This window comes from Triturus cristatus, chromosome 1_1 (genome assembly GCF_964204655.1).
Source record: "Triturus cristatus chromosome 1_1, aTriCri1.1, whole genome shotgun sequence".
In the NCBI taxonomy this organism is placed as follows: Eukaryota; Metazoa; Chordata; class Amphibia; order Caudata; family Salamandridae; genus Triturus; species Triturus cristatus.
The window spans coordinates 93,125,316-93,134,654 of record NC_140579.1 but is presented as its reverse complement, the minus strand read 5'-3'; positions in this window follow the sequence as shown (position 1 = coordinate 93,134,654).

Below are 9,339 nucleotides of genomic sequence, written 5' to 3'. Positions count from 1 at the left end.
GGAGGCGAAGGCGAACATCAGGGGACAGCTGATGAGGGATGCAGCCCTGTCAAACAAGCAGAGGGAGGAGTGTCAGAAGTACTAGAAGCGAATGTATCCCACCTATTGTGTATTTTATAGTGCTATGAGGTCACAGCCTGTAACAGAAAGCACTGTGAATATATAAGTCTTTATTTTATACTTACATTACACACAGTATAAGATAGACCGCTACAAAAAGCGCAAAATGTTTTACGATAAAATGGTGCTTCCAAAATATACGGACTGCTTTCAAAATATAGGGGCTTATTTATAAGCCAATTGCACTGTATCACTTTTTATGACGCTCTGGGAGTGCAGAGTGCAGACCCATATCTATGAGGCCACGCGAAGTCACTTTGCATGGCTTTTCATGGTCTCCTAGATATAGTGTAAGGCAACAAAGTGCAAGTCGATGCGCTACCTTACACTGCATTAGGGGGGAGCCCATGGGCATTGCGGTGGGTTTTCCCATGCGTTTTGACACATTCCCAGATTTACAAGTATCTGTAAACCTGAGGATGTGTCAAAACTGCACGCTGCCCCAGGGGATGCGTAACGAGAAGAAATATCTTTATTTCTCCTCAATTGTTTCCTCGTTCTACGTGCAGCACCCATAGAAAGAGGAAAAAGCCTCCATGGATTGTTTTTGCACAAAAACAACCCTGACAACAATGCAGACACCCTTGCACCATGGTGCAAGGGTGCCTGCGTTGGCGCTAGGCACCAAATTGTGCGCCAGCAGAAAGGACAGGAGTGCACCCTATCTTATAAATACAGTCCATTCCTGCCCTTTTGAATTGGCATAGGGCAGCACAGCAAAAAAATGACAGAACTGCCCTACACCATTTCACTGAAAATGAGGCCATACATTTTAGACATACCCAATACTATGACCCTGTGTAATGCAATTTCTTTACATAACTGTCCCTTTAACACTTTCTCAGGGATAGTAAGCGCTATGTAAATATAATGACAATTAAAAGCAAGCACTTCACAGCTCAGTAAACTCTGTGCCCTACCACTCAAAAAGCTTCAAGTGATTCGATCAATTAACTGCAACAGCACTCTCCTGTCCTGAGAAATCAAAGCCAGGCAGACAGCTAAACACACCCCTCTGCCAGTGTGCCACTGGCCTGAAAGAAATGCAAATGTGCACAAGTTAATCTGCAAATCCTTTACATTTGCAGATTAACTCGTTGTGCACATTTGCATTTCTTTCAGGCCAGCAGCACACTGCTAGAAAGGCGTGTTTAGCTGTCTGTGTGGCTTCGATTTCCCAGCACAGTAGAGTCCCTAAATAACACTCCAAGGAAAGTATTTTAACTATTGGAATTAACCATCTGGGACATTTCCTTTCTGCAAATGACGAGAGCGTCCCCTTTACCATGACTCCACGGCCCCCCTGGGAGTCGCACCCCACAGATTGAAGACCTCTGCTCTAAGCAGGGAAGTTCATTGAGGTATTGATTAGTCTATCCTGGCATAAGGCTGTAGGGGGGTTGTGTTGGACCTAGCCCTTTTTGCAGGATTATCCCCCAAACCTTTTGCATTTCTCCTCCTATTTTTCTGACCCTTTTCTGTTGGCATTAGGACTCTAGCCACGTTACCACTGCTAACCAGTGCTAAAATGCATGAGCTCTCCCCCTAAAACATGGTATGATAGGTTTACACCTGTTTGGCATATTTAATTTACTTACACGTCCCTTGTAAAGTGGTATACCATATACCCAGAACCTGTAAATTACATTCTACTAGTGGGCCTTCAGCACTAATTGTGCCACCCACAGAGGTAGCCTTTCAAACCTGTCTCAGGCCTGCCACTGCAGGGCCTGCATGCACAGTTTACTGCTACATTGACTTGGACTTTAAAACAACTCGCAAAGCCTTAAACTCCCCTTTATTACACATAGGTCACTCCTAGGGTAGGACCTGGTAGCCCTATGGGCAGGGTGTTGTGTAAGTAAAAGGTAGGGCATGTGCCTTTATGTGTAGCATGTCCTAGTAGTGACAGAGTCTATTTCATTTTTCACTGCTGTGAGGTCTAATCCTCTCATAGGCTAGCATTGGGAATTCCCTTATATACTTTTAAGTAGTAATTCCTGATCATAAAGGAGTGGTTTTGCCAGGTTTGGTATGTTTAGAATAGTGGTGATAAATCCACCTTACTTGATGGACGGAATGCTGGACAATGCAAACATTCACTCCCAGTCACAAGGATCTGGGTTAAATCATCATTCTTTTGCTAACACACCACCCCAGTTTGGACCCAGTCGTATGCAAATCAGTCTTGACCCTGTTCCTTGTGGGAACGGTCCAGCCTGAACTGCCAAGCCAGGGCCTCCCTGGACCGGAAACAAGCATCCTGGGACCGGTTGCAGAGTATGTGACCCTTCATCAGCCAGGCTAGCTTGAATCCAGTGGTGTAGTGAGCAGGAGACCCACGTCTGGGCATACCCTTCCCACTTAGGGCGACATATGCAAAAGAAACAATTGATGGACATAATGCTGGACAACGCATACATTCACCCCAAGTCACAAGGATCTGGGTTAAATCCATCATTCTTTTGCTCACCACACCACCCCAGTTTGGACCCAGCCATATGCAAATCAGTCTTGACCCTGTTCCTTGTGGGAACAGTCCAGTCTGAACTGACAAGCCAGGCCCTCCCTGGACCGGAAACAAGCATCCTGGGACCGGTTTCAGGGCATCACCCTTCATCAGCCAGGCTAGCTTGAATCCAGTGGTGTAGTGAGCACAGGATCCACGTCTGGGCATACCCTTCTATTATAATCAAGTGACAACTTGAAGAGAGAAGAAGTCACTTTATTCAGGTCATCCGCTCTCACTCTACACAAGGCGGAAACCCAACATTCTAAAGTGAGCTCCCGGACGTACCAAAGGTGAGTAAAGGGAAGGGGTGGACGGAAGGTACCAGGGGAGGAGTAAGGGAAAATACAACACATCTCCTTACCCAACATAACAGAGAAAAATATAACACAAGAGGAGCTTTATGTAGCTAATCTGTCCCCGCTCCAGATTTGACCATCCTCCAACTTTTTTCCCAATGTTTTTAACTTTTTGTGGCGGAACAAATTTGCTCTGTCCCACCTGCACCCAGGTAGGTTTCCTTACCACCACAGGATTATCAACCTTGAGATTTAGATCCTTCACTCCATGTTTCTTGTCGTACCATTCTTTGTAGCGAGATTGATGTTGTTGAACTTTAAGATGACACTCTGTTTTATCGTAGACCACAGGCTTACCCCCGTCTAGCCAGAGAGGGTACAGTTTGGTGCCAGGCTCTCTCCCTCTTAAGGCCACAAAAGGAGAAATGCCACTTACAAGATTGGGTGCTGTGTGGTAGGCCCACAAACAGTCTCTCAGAGAATCATCTAAGTTGAACCCATTTGACATTGCCAGTTGAATGTGATCCTTAATCAAGCGATTCATCCGTTCCACCAACCCGTTTGCTTTGGGACAGTAGAGTGCAGTTCTTTCGTGCTTGATATCAAGGTTCTTCAGAAAGGTCATCATTTCCTCAGAGGTAAATTGCACCCCATTGTCAGTTACTAAGATCGATGGTATACCTTCAAATGAGAACAATGACTTCAAGAAAAAGATGAGGTTTTTGGTCGTGGTGGAAGGGGTGAATTTAACATTTACCCAGTGAGAGGTGTAGTCCACCAGAACAAACATAAACCTTTTTTGTGGACCTAAAGCATCCATCGGGCCAATAATGTCCATAGCAAGTTTTGTCCAAGGAATTACGGGAACCTCCACTGGGGATAGAGGAACCTTACGTAAAGTCTTAATCTTGTCACTTTTTGCGCAGTTAATGCAATCCTTTACTTTAAATTCAACTCTGGAATCTAATTTAGGGAACCAAAAACTATTCCTTACTTTACTTTTAGTGATACTTCATACAACACCTTCCCACTTAGGTCGACATACACAAAAGAAACAATTGATGGACGGAATGCTGGACATTGCAAACATTCACCCCCAGTCACTAGGATCTGGGATAAATCCATCATTCCTTTGCTCACCACAACACACCAGTTTGGACCCAGCCATATGCAAATCAGTCTTGACCCTGTTCGATGATGTGGTGAGCAAAAGAATTCCGTCCATCAATTGTTTCATTTGCACTTTTAGAAATTGGGCATTTCTCTGTGCTTATGACTCTTTGTCTGGAAAGTATGCACCAAGTGTAGCTGTCAGCCAGCTCAGTGGTGGATTGGAGTTAGGCTGCAAAGCACAGCCAAAAACACAGGAAGGGCTGGATGTGACAGTGGATACATCTGCATTCATATGCATACTGATTGTCTTCCTGGGCTGGAAAGGAGAGAGAGACGGTTCACACTTATATTTGTATAGGTTGTGTCCTGCCCTCACACAAAGGACTAACTTACCCCCTACTGAACATCTGGAGCCAGGACTGGGCTGAAAGGGATTATTGTGCAGTTCTAAAGGTTCCTTTGTAGTCACTCCCTACATCAAAGACATTTGTGAGTATAAGTACTGGGTCTCTGACCCCATGTTGATGAAGTACTTCTCAACGGGGAACAACCTTTACAACGCAACTTTTACAACGCACTACCTTTACAACGCATTTTTTACAACGCATAATCCATTACAACGCATGACATTACAACGCATGACACTACAACGCATTTTTAAAAACTACCTTTACAACGCATTCCATTACAACGCATACTACCATTACAACGCATACCATTACAACGCATAATATTACACTACACTATCCAACACTTACCCAACTGTTGCACCCCCTGGAGTTAGAATAGTAATTTTTACCCCTATACTATCCAACACTTACCCTACTGATGCACCCCCTGGAGTTAGAATAGTAATTTTTACCCCTATACTATCCAACACTTACCCTACTGATGCACCCCCTGGAGTTAGAATAGTAATTTTTACCCCTATACTATCCAACACTTACCCTACTGTTGCACCCCCTGGAGTTAGAATAGTAATTTTTACCCCTATACTATCCAACACTTACCCTACTGTTGCACCCCCTGGAGTTAGAATAGTAATTTTTACCCCTATACTATCCAACACTTACCCTACTGTTGCACCCCCTGGAGTTAGAATAGTAATTTTTACCCCTATTCTATCCAACACTTACCCTACTGTTGCACCCCCTGGAGTTAGAATAGTAATTTTTACCCCTATACTATCCAACACTTACCCTACTGTTGCACCCCCTGGAGTTAGAATAGTAATTTTTACCCCTATACTATCCAACAATTACCCTACTGTTGCACCCCCTGGAGTTAGAATAGTAATTTTTACCCCTATACTATCCAACACTTACCCTACTGTTGCACCCCCTGGAGTTAGAATAGTAATTTTTACCCCTATACTATCCAACACTTACCCCACTGTTGCACCCCCTGGAGTTAGAATAGTAATTTTTACCCCTATACTATCCAACACTTACCCTACTGTTGCACCCCCTGGAGTTAGAATAGTAATTTTTACCCCTATACTATCCAACAATTACCCTACTGTTGCACCCCCTGGAGTTAGAATAGTAATTTTTACCCCTATACTATCCAACACTTACCCTACTGTTGCACCCCCTGGAGTTAGAATAGTAATTTTTACCCCTATACTATCCAACACTTACCCCACTGTTGCACCCCCTGGAGTTAGAATAGTAATTTCTACCCCTATACTATCCAACACTTACCCTACTGTTGCACCCCCTGGAGTTAGAAAAGTAACTTTTACCCCTATACTATCTAATACTTACCTTAAATGTAATTTAATATTATGCGTTGTAATGGTATGCGTTGTAAAGGTAGTATGCGTTGTAATGGAAATGCGTTGTAAAGGTATTTTTTAAAAATGCGTTGTAGTGTCATGCGTTGTAATGTCATGCGTTGTAATGGATTATGCGTTGTAAAAAATGCGTTGTAAGTGCATGCGTTGTAAAAGTGTGCGTTGTAACGTCATACATCCCTTCTCAACTGTACCTGTCAAAAGGACTGCTGCACTGCTGAAAGGACTAAACTGGGCTGCTTTTCTGCTTGGTGTCCTGCTAACTGCTGCTCTCCGACTGTAACCAAACACCACGTGGGACTTGTAACCAGCCTCTGCTGTCTCTACATACTGCACATTGCCAGAGGACTGCTGTGCTGCCAGTAGGAACCACCATTAGGACTGCCAGGACAACAATGCAGGTAGAAGCATTTTTGTGCTGGCCTGCTGCCTGTTGGGCTGCTGGAGGGACTGCCACTTTGCCAAGTACCTTTATGTGATGGCCTGCCTGCCTGCTGCTCCCTCTCTGGCCCACAAGTGTTCTCCAAGGAGCACTCTTTGTTCTCCCAAGATCACTAGGGTGTGTTATCCAGGAGTTGTGAGAGACTGCTCGTTGCTTTTCCAGCACAGTGCTCGTGTTGTCCAAATATCTGAAGTGTTGGCATCACCTGGAAGAAGTTATCCCCCAGATCACGATGAGCGTCGCTAATGCCCCTGGCTCTGGTGATAGCGCATGTTGAGCGCTTTTCATGCCCCCACTCTGAAGGAAGAGTGCATTGTGGCAAGCTCTACACAGCGTTTTTGCCAGCTCGCTCTGCATAGTCAGAGCGTGCGTGAGTAAACAAGCTGCCTTTGTTCAACCCACGTTGCCGAGGTAACTCGAAGAGCCCAGATCAGCACGGCCCCACCTGTGGGGGAAATCTGTGACAACCTGCACTGGAATCCCACATGCAGGGTGAAGATATCCCCTACTGACTGCATCCTGGTCACTGCTATTCGAGAACCCCCTAGCGAGGCCCCCTCTGCTGCAAGAGACACGGAGAGCAGGGCTCGCAGGTTGCAGTGTCAGGGAATAGACGCCACTCCTGAGCTTCTCCCTTGGGGGCATTGTGGTCTCTTAGCAACAGTGGGGGAAAGCTTTGGAGAGGACCCAAAGAACAGCGCCGGGCCATTTTTAAAAGCAGGACTGCTCGAGGACTCGAGCAGATTGCCATTATATCAATCAATCAATCAATAAATTGGCATTTGTAAAGCGCAACACGGTCACCCCTAGGGGTATCTGGGCGCTGTGTTTCTGTCAAAGAGCCAGGTTTTGAGTATCTTTCTGAAGTCTGCCAGCAATTGGGCTGTATGTAACTGGAGGGTAAGGTCATTCCAAGTCTTGGCAGTGATGTAGGAGAAGGAGTGGCCACTGCTGCGGCTGTGACAGTTGCAGGGGGTGTTTGCAAGTGCAAGTGAAGAGAAGCGCAGGGGTCTACATGGTTTGTGGAAGTTCAGTCAATGGTTGATGTAGGCGGGTCCTAGGTCGTGTATGGCTTTGTAGGAGTGTGTGAGGATCTTGAACTGGATGGGGATCCAGTGGAGGTCTCTCAGCTGGGGGTTGATGTAGGGTAATTTGGGGAGGTTCAGGATGACTCTGGCTGTGGAGTTCTGTATGGTCTGGAGTCTTCAGAGGAGCTGGGTGGAGATGCCGGCACAGGGGGAGTTGCCAAAGTCAAGGCAGCTGATAACGAGGGCCTGAGTGACGGTCCTCCTGGCATTGGTTGAGATCCATCAGAATATTCTGCGGAGCATGCAAAGTATGTGGAAGCAGGAGATGACTGCGTTGACTTGTTGTTTCATGGTCAGGTGGCTGTCGAGAATGATGCTGAGGATGTGTGCATGGTCGGTTGGTGTGGGCGTAGGTCCGAGTTCTGCAGGCCACCAGCTGTGGTCTCATGTGGAGGTGTACTTCCTGAAGATCAATACTTCAGTTTTGTCGGAGTTGAGTTGGGGACAGTCACTCATCCATTTGGCTACATTGGTCATGTTGTTGCAGACGTTTGGTTTGGCGTTGGAGCAATCCTCTGTGAGGGAGAGGATCAGTAGAGTGTCGTCTGCGCAGGAGATTATGTTGAGCCTGATGGATCTGACGAAGTTGTTGGTGGGGGGGGTCGTCTTTGGTGTGTAACTTGCATGCCACAAATAGAGTGGTGGGTTTTGCCTGACTTAGATGCATATCGTATTTATGCAGAAACCCCATTTTTTTACATTATTGTCTGCCCATGATGATACAAAGTTGTTAAACCTGTCAGAGTGCAGATGGTTTGGTGGAGGGGCGACATTCAGGGATTATCACATCTACCACTTCTGGTGGCAGCTGAAATAAACTCAGATATTTCCACTCAATCTCCAAGCATGTAGGTGTGGGCCACAGAGATTGGGGTGCAGAACCAGCCCATACTATTGGGAGAGGAGATCCAACTTCAATGGCAGGCGGTGTGAGGGACATGTGGCGAGCCTGAGAAGGTCTGCATACATCACCCATCTCAGCCAATCACGGACAATGAAAATAACCTGGACCCAGTCTTGGCAGATCTTTCTCAGAACTCATGGATTGGAAAGGGGAACGGGTAATGCAGCTGAAAGTTCCACCTCAACTGAAAGCCATCCGCAAAGGCTCAACTCCACGGATATTGGAGGGCATAGAACTGCTGACATTGAGCATTATCCGAGGAGAATAACAAGTTCACCTGATGAGTGCCACCCTGGATAAAGATGTCTTGGTCTACTTCCGGCAGGAGATGCCACTCGTGATGATGCCAGCTCAGGCTATCGGCTCTGACATTCAGAGACCCCGTTTGGTGATTGGCAGTTTGCCCGATCCCTTGAAGGTGCCCAAGAACACAGTCTCTACATTTCCAGGCAAAGGAGGTGAGACCTTACGCCCCTTTGCTTGTTTACATACCACATCACAGAGGCCTCTCAACTCCAGATGAGCAACCCTCCCTAAGGTGAAGGCATCCATCACTATCGTAGTCACAGCCAGAGGGGAGTGAAGGCCATCCCGTGAGTTAGGTTTACCTTGTACCCCCACCAAGCCACCTCCCCGCTGGGGAAGATCATGATAGACTCCACTTGATATCCCCCATACTAGAGCCAGTGCCTGTGGAGCCACCACGTCAAGGCCCACATGTGCCAACAATGCATGTGTGACCAGGAGAATGCAGGAAGCTAGCAAACCTTAGAATCTCAGAATGTTATGGCAAGTCTGGAGGCTACTGTTATTGCAGCCTCCATTAATGCCACCACAATTCAGCAGCCCCTTAAATAACATGGAGCACAACAAAGCTCCAACAATATAACACAGTCGATCACCCAAACATCATACTTCTTTTTTGCTGCTGCAATGACAGACAAGTACTCATCTTGCGACTGAGTGCAGGTCTGAGTGTTTTTTTTCCTAATTTTTTGTTTAAGTGTGAGGAATAAGTACTTTTTTTTAAAGAAAACCTTAGGCGTGAGCGTGTAACCTGTAACAGTTT